This window comes from Manis pentadactyla, chromosome 14, assembly GCF_030020395.1.
Source record: "Manis pentadactyla isolate mManPen7 chromosome 14, mManPen7.hap1, whole genome shotgun sequence".
Classification (NCBI taxonomy): Eukaryota; Metazoa; Chordata; class Mammalia; order Pholidota; family Manidae; genus Manis; species Manis pentadactyla.
In genome coordinates, this window is record NC_080032.1 from 58,508,603 (window position 1) to 58,525,659 (window position 17,057).

Consider the following 17,057-nt stretch of genomic DNA (forward strand, 5'->3'; position numbering starts at 1 on the left):
TTAAAAGGACTCGAGAATTCTATTTGAAAAAGCAAGGACCACCATATGGCAGACAATACAGTCTCTCTGACTAGCACACTGTTTGTAAGTTTGTGGACTATGAACGCCTTGGTGGGTGGGGAGGGGTGCAGGAGCTCTCTAACTTCCCCCAGCCCCCCGGCTGGCTACTGCATCTCTCCTGGCTGCCTCACATGTTCATTTTGCTTGTCAGGTACCCAAAGGCTCTTAAGTATGCCATTCTGTTATTTAAAGGAATCTTAATGTATGTGTTATATATTATATATGTTACATATACAACAGTCATTTTACTATAATCACTTTGAGCTGTTTATAAATCTGGACTGGCACATATGGGGTTTTCTGAAAGCAGCTATAGTTATTCTTCTTTTTTCTAAACAAATCTGTAATTCCATCCTAGATACTAAATTCGGAATCCAAGTTACTGCCTTCCCCTAGTCTAGTCTTCATGCTCTCCTGAAATCTTACTGAAGCTGCCAGCCTTCTGCTTCAGAAATTGGCAATTTCCATTTGGAAAACCAGGATAATTATTTCAGTGTTATAAACACGTGGGAGAGGAACACTGCCTCGAAGAGAGCAGCTCTGGCTGCACAGAGGCTGTGGCTGATGAGTCCCAGCCTGGTCAGCCAGGTGTGCACGGAAAGCTGGCAGAGGGGTGGCCATGGCCGGGGGGCCCCAGTGGCAGCGGGAAGAGACAGGGCTGCCCACTGATTCTCCCTGGAACTTGCTGCTCATGCAGGAGTGACACCTGCTTTGGTATTTTGGGGGAACCAGTAACACTGAGTTATGTGGGTCCATCTACTACCATCCCTGGCTGGTGTCCCTGTGTTTCAAAGCAGTCCTTAGATGGTGCAGTGGAAGAAATTGTCTTAAATCCTCAGAGGGAAGGCGACGTGCCAAGCAGCCTTCTAATGAAAGCAAGACCGCAGGCAGACGGAGTTGGGTCCCTCTCAGACACAACCCCACTTCCTCCACGCCAAGCCGCCACCTCTTCTCATCTCCCCATCGTCAGTGCTAAGACACACTTCCTTTGCCAAAACTAGAGTCACTGCCAGCAGTCTGCAGCCCAGGTTGTGGGTCTCATGGGTGCTGATTTTTGTAATTAAATAATTCCTGTGCTGCCTCAGGAAAAAGTGTGATCACCAAATTCAGTCCTGGACAGATGAAAGAGGCTTTAGGTTCACCGCTGTGATTCTTTCCCTCCTCTATGGCTCTGCCAGGCCTCTTTCCCTTACAAGGCTCTGGGCCCTCTTGTTACATCGCCCCATGGCCGCCAGCTCTGCCGGCTAGGCTGCAGCGATGGAGGCCAAGACTGTGGTCTGCTCTGCCTCGCCAGGGGCTCTGTGGGAAATGAAGATGACACAGGCGGCTCTGGCAGGCACCTGCATTCAGCAGCCCCTCGATAAGTGTTAAAAGTTGATCATTTAACAAACACTGATTGTGGGCCAACTGAGCGCCTAGCACAATATAGGCAATTATAATAATTTAATAAAATGTTATTCTCCCAAGGAGCTCAGTATTGCTGGGATGTCCAACACAGCAGACACTGGCCACATTTTAAATTTAAGAGGAATTAAAATTAAATGAGCAGTTCCTCAGTAGCACTGGCCACATACAAGTGCCCAAGAGACATGTGGCTGGTGGCTATTGTTCTGGACAGTGCAAATCACAGACCGTTTGCACCATCACAAGAGAGTTTATGGTGCTGGTCTAGCAAGGAAGCCAGGCCAGAAAACAAACCATCACTTATGTAAAACCAAAAGCTCCACTTGAAACTTCCTGTTTCAGTTTGATGTAATGAGGGCTGTAACGGAGGTGCATGTGGTGCGCTACAAGCACTTGAATGAGAGTGACTAACTGTAGCCCATAGCCCAGGGTCGACACCCAACCTCCAGCCAGGGAGACATACTTCTTCTAGCTCATGACAGCCTCTACTGCTCATCCTTACTGTCCTTAGGGAAAGCTGGAATGAAGTTGGGAGCAATTTCCCATTATCAGAACTAAATGTGTAGCTATTTTGTATTTTCTACTAGAAGAAGTAAGGAAAAAATTCAGACCCAGTGAAAACGCCAGGAAGGAATTTAAATGGAATTCTTGCGGTGACTCCAACTCAAATCAATAAATGTTATTGTGCATCTACTAGGTCTCACTTGAAGGGGAGTAAGGGAAAGTCTTATAATTTTGCAAGGTTGAAACAAACATGTACGAGATACAATATTAGGTAGAGTGGTAGATATTAATGGAGGTACCAGTTGTTGTCCTAAGAATTGCATCTAATTATGAGTCCCAAGAAAGACTAATTAATTCCAAAGGAGGGGATGCTTCACAATGGAGGTGGTATTGAACTTGTCCCTAAGAGGACAGGTAGGATTCCCACAGGCTGAGATGGGAGTGTGAGACCCTCTCACAGGACAACAGCGCAGAGGCCTGAAAACACATGATACATTTTGCAAATGACAGGAATGTCATACAACAACTTCATGTTCAAATTCAACTACAGGAGACAGAGAGTGAGAGAGACAGTGCACGAGAGAGAACCAAAGTCAAAATTCAAAAACAAACAAAAGTCATCAATTCTCAGTGCCGCAGGACCTTCTTTCATCCTGGGACCTCCTCCTGGAAGACCCTGAGGTTCCCCCAGGAGTTCTGGCTTCATTCTGTAAACTGCAGGTGCCATCCAAGGCATTCAAACAAGAGAGAGGCATCATCCAATCCATACTTAGGAAAACATGATAGTGGGCTGGCAGCCATGAGTGACGGAGTGCAGAGGGCGAGCCCAGCTGGGAGGGCTGCTCTAGCAGAGATGTGACAAAGGGAAGGAGAACATTGGCAGCCCGAGCGGCCAGAAGGCAGAAGGTGTGCTCTGTGCACAGCGCAGCCATGAGAGTGACGAATGTCCGTGGTGGGGACCGACCACCAGTGCAAGCTCTCAGAACAGTTGCCTTTGGTCACTATAGGACAGAAATAAAGAATACTGACAGTGTGACCTGTGTGTGACTTTGGGGAGAGCCCGCTATATTTGTGCTCATCTCTGAGGCTGCGCTAGGGAGTTGGAGCGGGTTTGATCTTGGTGGGATCGGACCACCTTGCAAACACATGTCACTGATCATAAAGAGTCACCTTGCTGAAAAAACAAACAGCTTGAAGTACACATACCACCTAGGATGAGTCAGCAGAAGCACCTTTATTAAAATTAACCAAAAAATGAGGTTAACATTAGAGAGAGTTACTAATAAGTTCTGCATTCCTGGGCACACATATATCTGTCCAGGAAGTCACTTCGCTCATAGGCTGCCTCCCCGCCCCCCTCAGGGCTGTTTGTGGCAGAGCTTGCTTGAGAGTCCCCGATGCTGGGCACAGTCTGACTATATCCTTGGCCTCCATGGCACTCAGATGGGGTCATATTGGGTTCTTTCTAACAGAAGGTCAGAAGAAAGGATGTGTGCAGCCTCCAGGCCTGGTCCATAAAAACCTCCAGCAAGCAGTCCTCCAGGCTCTTCCTCCTCTTGGCTTGATGCAGATGGCACGGGGGCTTTCAAAGTGAGGGCTAAAGATAGTCATAGACAGAGGAGCCCAGTCCCCAAGTTACCACTTGAAGTACTGCCTGCCAGTAAGGAACATGCACTTTGGCTTTTACATAGGCTAGAAAGAAACTACTATGATTTTAGAGCCAGTTTACACCTAGGCATTTGTTCATTATGGGAGCTCAGAATACCTTATCTAAAACAAACTCTTGCAACTCTTACTCTACTTTGTATTAGACTCATCCATTTGCTTTTAAAACATCCCCCTTTTAGACTGGAAACACCTTATTTGCATTTGTAGTTTCTAAAAGGGGCTTCAGTTGTGGACAGATCGCTATCCCCTTTAAAAATATACAGCGGTATCTAAGCACTCAATCATATAAAGACAGAGAGTGAGTGGGGGAAACAATACCAGAATTCCTGTCCTTTGGGGTCTAGGACATTTTGTCTCTCTAAAAAGACAGGAAAGCATAAGATCCTTTAAGTATTAAAAAAGTAGAAATGTTTAATCCTACATTAAACTCTTTATCTACAGCAAGATCTGAGTAATACCACATCAGATTTTACTAAAGCTTCTAACTGTGTAGCCTACATAAGTCACCCAATAGCTCTCAGTCCCTGATTTCTGTTAGAGAATGAAGGCAGACCACATGATCCCTAAGGTCTTCTCCAGTCCTGACATCTCAGCATCTACTGACCAATCGACCAATCCAATTAAACTGGCTCATTAAGTTTATTGGGCAATTTATTACTCTTTCCAAATAAATTATTTTAAAAATTGCCAACCTTAGTGAAAGTAAGGTGTAATAAAACTCTAAACTAGGTTTTAGTTTTAAACAACAAAAGGTAATTAAGATATTTGGATAGTATCGTTTAAAAAAATCTTTTCCCATGATAAGTAAAAAATGCTATGTCATCTTGAACTGCCTTTCTTTAGTTATTAGTGAGGGCATACACTTTTAGATGTTTATTGGCCATTTGTATTTCCTCTTTCATTGGCCATTTCGCTTTTGGATCCCAGGAGGGGATATCACTGCCTGCATCTTCCAGCCAGTGGCCAGCTAAAGTGGGCTAAAGTATGTTGCCCAGAATTGTCACCAGTTCAGTTGGAGGAATCGTAGGGCTCTGCTCTGCACCTCCTGGAGTAGGCCTGCATTTCATTATGTGTTAAATTCAATGGAGTAAAAGTGGTGGCAGCCATGGCATTGTGGGGTTCCATATTTATTCTTTCTGTGACAGCCGCATCTAATTTTCTCAGTTCAGAAGTCAAAGAGCCTACACATTCCACCCAGGACCTGGAAACCCAGCTGGGCTGTTTGAGCTTCTTTCTCCTGCTCCATGAATACAGATTCTGCACAGAGGCCATAAACAAACCACACTGCTGATGATGTGTGAGGCGGCCAGTCCTCCAATTCAACTGGTTAGAGAGACACTGGCTCTTCCTGGCTAACTCCTGCACAAAAATTTGTTTTTGCCAAAGAAACCCTGTAACCAGATCTGTGCTGAAGTCACACAGAGAGCGGAAGTGTTGAATCAGAAGGCATTTTCTGGCTCTGCTGCTTTTCCAGACTGAGCTGTGCTCTGTGGCCACAGTACTGTCCCCACGTCACCCTTCTGTGTCTAGGTGACGCAGTGCATGTGTGGGGTGATTCCAGCAGTGGAGGAAAACAACACTCTCCTGTCATCTGGGTTCTATCAGCAATATAAAACAACACTGTTGCTTTCAAAAGCATTTAGAAATGTAGTTTTGAGAAATAGCTTTAAAAAACTGACATAGAGGGAGAGTCTAATGAGAATCTCCAGCCAAAATTCCCAGTGGTCTGTACTCCTGAGTCCAAACAAAGGAAACTTTAGCAGGGGTGCTGTCTGACCTCAGCCAAAGAGGGAGAACCGGGGAGGAGTGTGCTTGATCTCCTACAGAAGGGCTTACCCTCACACTGTCACTGTCTGGGATGGCGGACCCAGGCAGAGGCAGCTGGGTCTGTAGCTCGGACGTGCCACCAACAAGTGTGTGTAAACAGCACAGCATCACCATGGTTTCCTATCTATCTGTCAGCATAAGAGAAGCTGCATTTTTTCAGCTCACATGTGGCACACCTGCTACGCCACAGAAAGCCTGCGCAGTGAGGGGCACCCTCAGATGAAAGCAAGAACAGGAAAGTAAGAAGGCATCCTGATGACAATTTCCAGCTTAAAATGACTGAACCCCTAGGAAAATGGTGGTGGTAAAATGTCTTCATGTTTGTGTCCAGAGAAATCACACACCCAACCCCAAAAGCCAATATCAACAACCAAAAAGTCAACGGTAACAGCACAGCACAGCGCGGTGAGTATGATGTGGCCTGATCTGGATCAGCGGGGAACAACATGGAAGGGTGTGCAGCAAATGATAAAATGATAGCATTTTCCAATACTAAGAAAATATTCACAAAGACTAAGGCAAAACCGGAAATATCTGTGTGTTCTCTATTAGCTGCTGCCAATCCCAGACCACTTCCCCAGATTCTGTGATGTTCTCTTAAAAAAAACTTCCTTTTCCCTTTTTTCCACTCTATTCCCCACTCCCAACACATATTAACCAAAACAAAATGATCAGAATTAGAGTTGATATTTTTTGAGTGTTGACTGCATACACCATACCAGGGACTGAAGGATGGGGGGGCAGGTTACCCCAGGTCAGCAGTGAGAGCAGCCCAGCCAGAAAGGTTCAAGGAGGGAGTGGCAATCAGAGGCAAGCCAAGGCCCTGCCCCTGTTCAATATGGGCGGTAGCCACTGCAGAATCTCTACCTGCTTGGTTAGCCTCTTGAACAAACAGAACTGGTGGGCATTTCTACACATAAAAACAAACTTTCCTTGACCCATTAAAACCCTCTGACTTAAAGAAACAAACAACTTTTTTGTTGAAACAAAACATCCATAGAGTAAAATGCACCAACCTTAAATATACAGCTTGAAGAATTTTTACTTAATGTACACATTCAGGAAACCACCACCCAGATCAAAAACCATCTAATCATGAAGCAAATCAGATGGATATGCTGCAGAAAAATACAGGAATAGAATTCAGTTGGATCTCTAATATGCCTTTTAAAGTTGTTTTATTGTTGTTACTGATTTAATTTAGATGTTTAGACATAGTTTACTGTTCTTGGGGGGGTGGGAGGAGGTACACTCAAGCAAGATCTAGGAAACATTCTCCTAGCAGACACACAGACAGTTGTTCGGGATGGAATTTTCTACTTGTTTAGGGATCTTCCAGGACCCTTAACGTTTACAAAATGCCTAAGAAAACATTCAGGCTTCAACTTACTGTTGTCAATGTTAGGAGCAGGATGTGAAGCAGTTTAATTTTTATATGTAACCTGGTGCTTTCTTTTGCATCACATGACAAACTTCACTTCTCCCAATCTGCATGGTTTTTTTTGTTTTTGTTTTTATTTTTTTGGTGAGCCATTTCTTTTCCTCAGGAGAGCAGCAGTGACACACAGTGTTATCTTCAGGTCTTTAATTCTCCCTTTTCCAGCTTGGTTTTAGAAATGAATAGGATACAAAATAAAACTTGATTTTTTAAAAAAGAAAAACCAACCAAAGAAACAAATAAAACCCTCAGTTTGGAACATAATCCAGGCATCAAACAACCAGCTCTCTGCCAGCTCCCCAGTAATTTAAGATGATCTCATGTTTACATATGATTCTTTAAGTTGGTCAAGGATCAAGAAAGGCTCATATTTTAAGCACTTTCTATTTTATACTATAGGACACAGGAAAATACTAGTTTAGCCTATTAATTCATGTAGTGGTCACAATTTTCTATCAGTTTATGACAGCTTACAGGGTGTTTTTAATAAAATGCTATGTTCCTGTTGGAAATTGTGATGGTCAAGATACTGAGTGTAGTGCAGGAAAGGCCAACATGCATTTTCTACAGTGAAGCGTCACAGACTGAGACGTGCTGCTGCCAAGACCGTGACTCAAGCTAATTCAATTTTAGCTCCACCGGCAGAGACAATTTCTTAGTAAATGCTTTTCAAGGTACACAGAACTTTAAAAAATTTACAAGTACAAAATCAGGAAAATGGAGAATGAGGTTGAAAGAGGAGCCCGAAGACTGTGTTTTCCACTTTCCATGGCACTTTGTCACTAATGTGCCTGGGGCACACATATTACCACTCTATTTAAAATGTCTACTTTCCTCTCTTCTTGCAATTAAATGGGTAATCAGCAATCTTAATCACTCAGTAGTACAGGTGCTCAAATTTCTGTGTACTTCTGTCAACATCTGACGGTCCCTCTCACTGCAAGGGTGTTTTATTGAAACACAGAGGACAAGGCCACCCTGCATGTACCTCCGCATGAGGGATTCAGAGATGCACCACAGGGCATCAGAAAGATGAGGCACCTGGGCTCCATTCCTCCCAGGCCCCTGAGAATGTCATTTCTTTATTCTATGCCTCATTTTCTCCACTAAAAACAGACAAATGCAAGTGTTGTCATTAAATGTCTACACAGAGCTCGCAAAGCTTTAGAGGGCAGGTGTCATCTAATCACTTGGTGCTGTTATCTTGCCAAAATGGGAGCTTAAGCCCCCTCTCCCAGCTAAATCAGGGAAATTATGGATGGTTCCAACAGTGGCCACTGATTATGTGAGTAAGTTACTTGAACTCTTTGGCCTTAAATCATAAGTGAAGTTTAAAAATAAAAAAGCAAACAATATACAAAGAACCTCACTGAATTCTAGGTCTCTAGACTGAGACAAGTTGTTCTGACTTTAGAAAAAATTTGGACAGGTTTTTGTGCTGTTTACATGTCCCGCATGCAAACGGAGAAGCCAGTGCCTGGTTTAACTGGCATCTTTGGGAATAACTGGTGGTTGGAAAGCAGGAAGATCTGATTTTTATCTCCTGATCAACTTTTTTCTGAGGTGTGAAGAGTTAACACTAGCAAGTCTGGTATTTTGCTTTTTTACCCCCTTGAGATTCTGGCTATTTTTTTAAACCTTTAACCCTGTCCTCTTGGCAGAAAAAGGGGCCTGGCTGTGAGCTCTGCGGCAGGGCCGGTCCCTAATACTCCTGTGTCTGGTATTATGTAAGAAATGTAAATGCTCCGGTTCATCCAGATAGGACTTTCCAGCAAGCCTGACTCAGGGCCAGCACCTTTCAAAAAAGGAATGACCTTCAAACTCCAGCCCAGTGAGGCCTAGACCAAGTCCCAGGCCTGATGTGGAGTTACAAACCAGTTCTGAGTAAAACTGATCTTGATCTCTTCGTTGCCTCCTGAAATATTTATCGAGACATGACAAACCAATGAGGATCCTGATGGAAATGACCTTCATGGGCAGAGAGAACACAGCCTCAGGCTATGGAGGAGCAATGCGGTCAGCCGTCTGCTCCAGGGCCATGAGACCTAGGCTGTAGTCAGCCTTAGTTAGTCCCTCAGTCTGTGCCTCCTTCCCTGGAAAAAGAGAACTGAAACTGGTCACTTCTCCACGCCCGCTTCAGCCTCGGCACTGAGCTCTGGAAAGGGCTCTGGGAGCAGCAAGTGTCTCTTCCCGCAGATACAAAATGGTGCTTGATAAAAACTGATGCACGAGCCTCAGTGGAGCTGGTCCCTTCTTTCCTCCCTCCAAACTCCTGCCTTTCCTGCTTGACCCTTGCCTCTGCCAGGACGGCCTAGGAACTGTTTCTGGAACTGCTTTTCCTCTTTGGTCCTGCCCGCGGCCACACTCCTCTTCTCTCCACAAGGCCCCTCCATGCCAAAATCCCCCTTAGGTTCTGCTCACCGACTGGCACTGGGGAGAGAGGCCTCTGATACCAGCAGGGGTTGCTTCATGCACAAAGGGCTACCAGGGGAGTAACCACTAGAGGGTGACATAATTACACACAAGTACATTCCTCTGGGACCATAGAAGGCCAGAGCCAGCAATCCAACTGTGGGCCCGGAGATATAAAATGGAATATGGGCCTATCTATCCCCATAGGCACAGTCACACAGGCATGCCCCCATGCTGACCTAACTTTGGCTAGCAAATCAACCAGGGTCTTCAGGCGCTTCACATGGAAGCCCCATGACACACAGCCTGGTACTGTCACAGTACAGGCGATGCCTCATTCCCTGTCCGCATTGCCTTCATGGAGCCCCCTCTACTTGGTGTCATACAGAGACCACATCCTAGCAGGGAGCAATGATAAGCTTACATTGTTCAGGCAGCAAGGCACAGAGGGTCAGGATGTAGGCTATGTCTAGATGACAGAGTTCAAACTCGAGCTCTGCTAGCTGTGTGGTCTTGATCAAGCTACTTCTCTGAGTCATAGTTTCCCCATCTGTTGAACAGAGATAATAACGGAAGCTTCTTCACAGGTCATGCAGGTTAGCTGTTGTGAATGATAGGTAAGTTCATACACACAGAGACATTCAAAGAATGCCTAATACACAATAGATGTTCAATAAATACGAAGCTATTTTCAGTATGGTCAGGAACTGTACTAGGAGGTTACGTGCATTATCCCATCAGTTCTCATAAAACTCCCAAGATATGAAAATCACTGGTCCCGTTACTCATCCAAAGTCACAGAGCTAAAGAGTGATAGAGTCAAGATTTCAACCCAGACTCTGTCTGATTACGAAACCTCTGTTCCTTTCACCATACAGCTGGGGCAAAAATTCAGTGTACATACCAGAGGAGCTTCTGGTTTGAAAGTCAAAAGATGGGGGAAAAGACATGGTGGGTTTTTTTTTCTATATTATTTTTGTTTTTCTTGGAGAGTGAGACTTTAAGAAGCACAATTTACTATCACTAGCAAAGCAGTGAAAAGAAATCTAGGCAGTAGGAGACCAGTGTCACCAGCCGTTCTCAGGCCGTGGTCCCAGGCCAGCACAGCACCTGGGAACTTGTCAGAAATGCACATTCTCAGGCCCCACCCTGACCTTCTGACTCAGAAGCCTTCTGGGTGATTCTGAGGCTACTCAGGTTTTAAAACGACTGCTCCAAATCAGAGTGAGAGCTGCTTATGAAAATGCAGGTCAAATGCAATAGGGTGGATGTCTGTCTGACAGAAGTGGAGTTTGGGACCGTGTCTTCTCAGTGACTGAATGGAACATGCTCCTCTTCCTGATTCATGAAGCAAAGAGGTAGACAACTTGCTCTAACTGAAAAATCCTCTTATTATGCCCTTGCACTCATGCTGTTTCTGTTCCTTTAACCTGCACAGTTCTTAAAAACAGGAAATAACGTTTAAAAAATGTTTAACTGTCAGCAATTGTATATCTGTACAATTTGGGGGCACATGCGGGTAGCGTTTTTTTTCCCACAGTGTTTTTATAAAAGAAAAAACAAAAATGGCATTTTTAAGGTCCCTACTATGTGCTAGTTTCTACCTACTAGACTCTTGCTTTCTCATGGATTTTTTTTTCTCAGTGACTTCTTACAACAGTTCTGTGAACAGGAATTTCTTTCATTTTATAGATGAGAAAATTTAAGCTGGAAGAATTTAAGTCAGTATGCCAGAGGGCATGCAGCTCTAATGGCAGAGCTAGGATTCCAGGGCACAACTTCAGACTCCGAGTTTGCTGTAAATCTAGCTCACCATGCTCCCTGGAAACAGGTGCACTACGGAGCCCTCTGGTCACAGGCTCTCCAGTGGAAGCCGCCCATGCACCTGGACCCCATCCTTGCCTGTATGTGTATCACGAAGCTCTATTGTCAGAGAGGGGTGAATTGGGCAAATGAGGAGAAAGAGAGCCAATTAAAATTACTTTTTTTTCAAGGAAATCTTGGTTGAAAAACACTAGCAAAGTCCAAACCATGAACTAAAATATTTTTACTTCAGATACTAAATTACAATTCCAGATAAATAACAGCTAAAGGCTCCTTATGATTTAGGGGGTTAGGGTGGTGATGAGGGGAAGCTAAGACTTCTTTGAAAGGTTAATTAAAAAAATTAACCTACCTGATGCCTCAGTATGGAAGAACTCTAACAATGGTTGCTATTATAGTGCTCTTATTATTCTCTAAACAAGTAAGGAAAAACTTCAGCCTGTTCTCTAAGTAAGTTTCCACCCTATGCAATGGCCTGCCTCCCATCAATACCTATTCAAATTCCAGGCTTCCCCATGGCAATCCTCTAAACTGAACAATTTTATTTTTATCATGGTTGGCACCAGAACACTAACAAATACGTCAGGACCAGCAGGTGTTTTCTAGCTCATTGCTGGGTCCTAAATCCTCAAAGGCAGAAACACCATCTTCAATATCTTTGTCTACTTTATAGCACAGAGCTGTGTGCAAAACCTGTGTGAACATTTCCTGCATGATTGAAAATTCGCCTTTTGAAGTGTTCAGGGCCCTGGAAATGGCTACATTTACAACACGGTTAATCTTTTTTAGGGTTGTCATAGCTACCTATTTCATAACAAATATGTATTTATTAATATCAACAAATAATAGCTAGTGTTTGGGACTATTGTTTCAAAGTATTTCTAATCCTTTGGTTGGGTGACTGAAAATATGAAAACATATTTAGAGTTCACACCCAAAAGTTGAAGATTACAAATGGCAACTCCATTTCCAGAGCAGAAGGAGGGAGGGAGTGTGCATATGGACGTAGTTATCAATAGCTCCCTCTTCCACACTCAGGAGTTTCTGCAGTTTGGACAATGAAGTGTGAGGCATCCTAATGAGGATTCTAGCTACCCAGATCTCAAGCCCTTATTTTTTATTATAGTGGAGAAAGCCCGTGTTTGCAGGAGAGAGCAAACTAATAATTTGGAAAGACTTAACAAATATTTCAGGATGTTCTTGGCAATTTGTTGATGCTGATGAGAACAATTTCCCCCTATTTTTCCTTTTTATTTACATTTTATTTCAACATGTTTGCTCTGTTTGAGTATTTTCATTTTTAATTGTGGCAAAATACGTCCAACATGAAGTTTGCCATCTTAGCCATTTTGAAGTATAAAATTCAGTAGTGTTAAGTACATTCACATTGCACAAAAAATCTCTAGAACTTTTTCTTCTTGCAAAACTGAAACTCTATACTCAATAAACAACTCCAGCCATTTCCTCCTCCCCCAGCCTCTGGCAACCACCATTCTACTTTCTGTTTCTATGAGTTTGACTGCTCTGCATACCTCATGTAAGTGGAATCACACAGTATTTGTCCTTTCATGACTGGCTTATTTGACTGAGCATAATGTCCTCAAGTGTCCTCCCTGTTGTATGTGACAGGATTTCCTTCCTTTCTCAGGCTGAGTAATATTCCACCATATGGATAAACCACCCTTTGCTTATCCATTCATCCATTGATGGACATTTGGGTTGTTTCCACTTTTTTAACTGTTGTGAACACTGCTGCTATGAACATGGATGTACAAATACCTCTTTGGGACTCTGCTTTCATGTCTTTTGGATATGTACCCAGAAGTGGAACTGCTGGATTATGCGGTAGTTCTACTTTTAGGTTTTTGAGGGCCCACTACACTGTTTTCCACGATGGCTGCACCACTGTACATTCCCACCAACAGTGCACCAGGGCCCCAATTGTTCCACATCCTCGCCATCACTTGCTATTGTGTAAAAAAGAGCTATTGGCTCTTTTTTAACACTGGCCATCCTAATGGGTGTGAGGTGGTACTGTAGTTCTGATTCACACTTCCTCACAATTATTGATGTTCTATGTGCATTAGCCATTTATTTGTATGTCTGCTTTGGAGAAATGTCTATTTGAGTCCTTTGCCCATTTTTAAATCTTTTTTTTTATTGTTGCTGCTGCTTAAACCTTCTATTTGCAGTCAGTGAGTCAAGTCCTTGTCCTCTCTTTAATATTCCCTGAGAGGCACCCCAAGATGCTCTCCTGCTTAGTAACACTAGGATTAAAAGGAATGTTATCTCAAGAAATCTTGAAATCGGAAAGTAGTTGGAAAGGCACCATTTCATAAACCTCAGATATCCACTGTTATCGACTATCCAGAACTCTTGGAGAAGTTTTGATATGTATGAAGTCTGTCATAAGGATATTATATTATTATTATTGTGCACATTCATTTCAGTTCAACAACATTTACAGATGTGCCATGGATACATAATAAAACACACAAAAAAAATATTTTAGCTCCTTTGATCTAATACCCACTACCTAGACTCTGGATCCCTTATCTTTGGGTATAAATTTTTTTAATGAGTTTTAAAAAGCTACAGATCTCTTCTGATCTTTCCTACCAGATCTTCCCTCTCTGAATGAGGAAGTATATACATCCTTAAGTAAATCTCATTTTGGGGTTGGGCCTGTCAATTTTCCCAGGCCCCACCCAAGTGAAAAAACACATCCTATCTGAAAGTCTAGTTTCTTTAAAATTCTTGGTAAAGTTTTGGAGAGAGTCCCTATACAAGGCTATCATTTCTGCTTCTATATAGAAGTTTGTAGCTCTTTCAGAAAAAGCATTCTGGTTGCAACTTGTTGAACCATATACAAAAAACCTCAACTTGTCTTTAAAATATGAAGATCTAGACACAAGATCTTCCTACATTGGTATACATCTTTTCCAGACAACCAGTCTCTGTCCACAATACCCTCCATCCATGTTTGTGTCCCAAATCTGAGTGTAAACCAAACCCTCAAGAAGCTTGCATGTGAAAATATTCTTAATCTCAGCCTGCGTTGGGAACAATGCATAATCCCAGGGTTGAGGAGACAGCAGAACTAGCCCAGGCACATGGCCTCACAGAGGGTTACTTTTGGAGAAGTCCCTGAAGACCATCCAGTCAGATTAGCCCTAGTATCATGTGAGGCAACACAGACCCAGAATGGGAGACATTTCCTCACTGCCATAAAAAGATACTGGTCTCCAGACAGCAGAGGGTTTAATTGGGGCCACACTTCTTTTTCCCGCAAATTTTTTCCATACTAATTTTTTCAGAAATGCTTCTTGATGCTAATTTTCCTATTTACAGAATACGAAAATAATCATATTGCTGAAAATCCTGGAAATACATGTTTGCCTTCAGTAAAAGGGTCTGTATTATGAAGTTCAACTCAATAAAAAGTTTTTCGAGAACACGACCAGGTGGCCAACTTCTAGAGAAAGTGCTTCCAGGCCCCTTCAGACTTGAGAACAGTGGCCCATCTAGAGGAGGAGGGGCACTGAGCTCCTTTTTTAGATCAAACTCCCTGACACACACCACCCGCTATGTGTGGTCTATGCTTTGTTTCCTGTTAAGTAGGATTAAGTTGTTTTGGATTAAGATTTTGACATCAACATGAACACCTACATCCATAGAAAAACAACAAAAAAGCAACTTTCCTGTATGGTTTAAGGTAAAAGTCTAGACAGAAATGACTGAGACAAACAAAAGCCTGGACTTCTACTCCAGGAGAAGAGCACTGGCCCAGGAATGCCCCAGAATTGTGACACTTATTGCCACAGCACATCTGGAATCATCTAGATGACTGACAGTACAGTCTATTATTTCAGGAGGGCTATAAAAATATATGGGCCTCACACCACGTGTACTGTGGGTGAGGGAGCAAACTTGGAGAAATTTTTGCTTCTGCACTTTCTGATTTAGGAACAGGAGAGGTGGGCAGAGGTCTAAAATGTATTATGCCTATTAGTGAATCTGTATGTCTTGGTCTAGTATTGGTCTTTTGGGCAAAAGAAAAGTGGCCAAAAGTTAATCGCATGTACCGCATATGGAACCCATTCAAAATCTTGTTCAGGTCCTCAATGAATCTATGGAACCATTTCCCTTTTCTGATAGATAAATCAGGTTCTCTTGTATGTAGTTGGGTGGACCCATACATTCGTTAAAAAAAAATTTCTCTGATCCAAAAATTCTTGGTTTGGGGGTAGTTAAAATGCAATTGAGATCCCATGCTCTGTGTGGGCACTTAAGACCGAGGAACCACATTCTAGAAAGGAGAGTACTGTCCTGGTTCCATAAAACAGTTCCCAAATCAACAGACATTTGCCGGAGCACCGCACACCAAGTCCAACAGTCATTCTTTTTTCTTTACAAGTACCTTGGTATTAGCACATACATATACACTGACTTTGAGTAATTGGACCATACAATTTGTACATAGTCTAAGAGGTTTATGAGAAATAACAAAATCACGAAACCAGGCTCAGGGAAGGCCGCTCCCTTCCAGGCGCACCGCAGGCAGAGGGGATGTGAGGGCATGGCGCGCTGGTGACGGCCCCGGGCAGCCAGGCCGCAGCGCAGCGTGGAAGCGGAGGCAAGTAAAGGTGTGCGAGACACTCGCAGCCGCTTGCGGAGCAACCAGGAGACGCTCGAAGGAAGCAGTAACGGATAATCCCGGAATGGGGACCGGTGAGGGTCAGTGTGAGGATAAATGAAGATGAATAAAGCCAAGTTGCTCCGTAATTTAAAGCCTAAACCTGGCGAGGAAGGAACCTTAGGCAACAGCCCCAGGGGGACAATTGGGGTGTGACAAGAGAGCTTTGCTCCGGAGCAACGGGGACAGTGAAACCGGGAAAGAGCCACCGATGGCCCGGGAGGAGGGTCTGGCAAGGACGCTAACGGCGGAGGCGGTGAGGTGAGCGGTAAACTACGGGAAAGGCTGTGCGGACGCCGGCGGCCGGCAGGTAAGGCGCAGGGTCGGGGCGTGGCCGAGCCGGGAGCTGCCCCGCGGGCGGCGGAAGGGCGACAGGGATCCGGGCTGACAGCCGCCGGCGAGCGGCGCCGACGGGGTTAACATCCGCCGCGGCCGCGGAGGAAGACCTCGGTTTCCAGGGGAACGGCTCCGCCAGTTCCGGCAGCGCAGGCCGTACCATCGGCGCGCGCGGGGGGGAGCGCGGCGGCGGGGGGCGCGAGCGCGCGGGCGGGCAGTGCGGACGCCACCACGCGCGCGGCCGCCCGCGCCCCGTCCGCGCCCAGCCGCGCTCCGGCCGCCGCGGCCGCGCGTCCTCCAAGCCGGCCGGCAGCTCCCAAGTGCCCGCGGCGGCGGGGGGAGAGGCGCGGCGCCCGCCGGCCTGGATTGGCCTCCGGGTCCCCCCGCCTGGGCGGCCGAGTGCGGGCGGCCCGGCTGGGAGGTTTGAAAAGCGGGCGAGAGACAAAGGCAGCAGGAAGCCTCCGCGGCGCCCGGAGCCCGTGCGCGCAGCCCCGGGGCTCCTCGCCGTCCCGCGGCCCGAGCGGCGGCGGGGGCGGCGGGAGGCGGAGGATGCGGCAGGGAGCGTGGGAGCGGCGGCCGAGCGGGCTCAGCGGCGCGCTCCGCGCGCGGCGTGGTTAACCGGGGCGGCGGCGGCCGCGGGCCCGGCAGTGAGTGAGAGGGCGCCGTCCCCGCCCGGGATGTGAGGACCGAGCGGAGCCCGGGGCGGGGGGAGGGCCGGGCAGGGAGGCGCCGCCGCAGGAAGGAAGCGCGGACGCCGGACCCGGAGGAGGAGCGGCGCGGCCGAGCCGGAAGGCGGGCAGGGCTGGCTGTTGGGCCCGCGGCGGCCGGGGCGCTCCGCGCTCGGCGCCCCCGGGCAGCGGCGGCGGGGCCCGCGCCTCCTCCCCCCGG

General features: G+C 45.7%; 1 protein-coding gene across 1 annotated transcript in view; it reads right to left on the reverse strand.

The window, feature by feature from the left end:
• WNT5B (Wnt family member 5B) overlaps positions 1-17,057 on the reverse strand; it is a 93,751-nt gene that overhangs the window by 21,007 nt on the left and 55,687 nt on the right. The gene's annotated exons all lie outside the window — the stretch shown is intronic.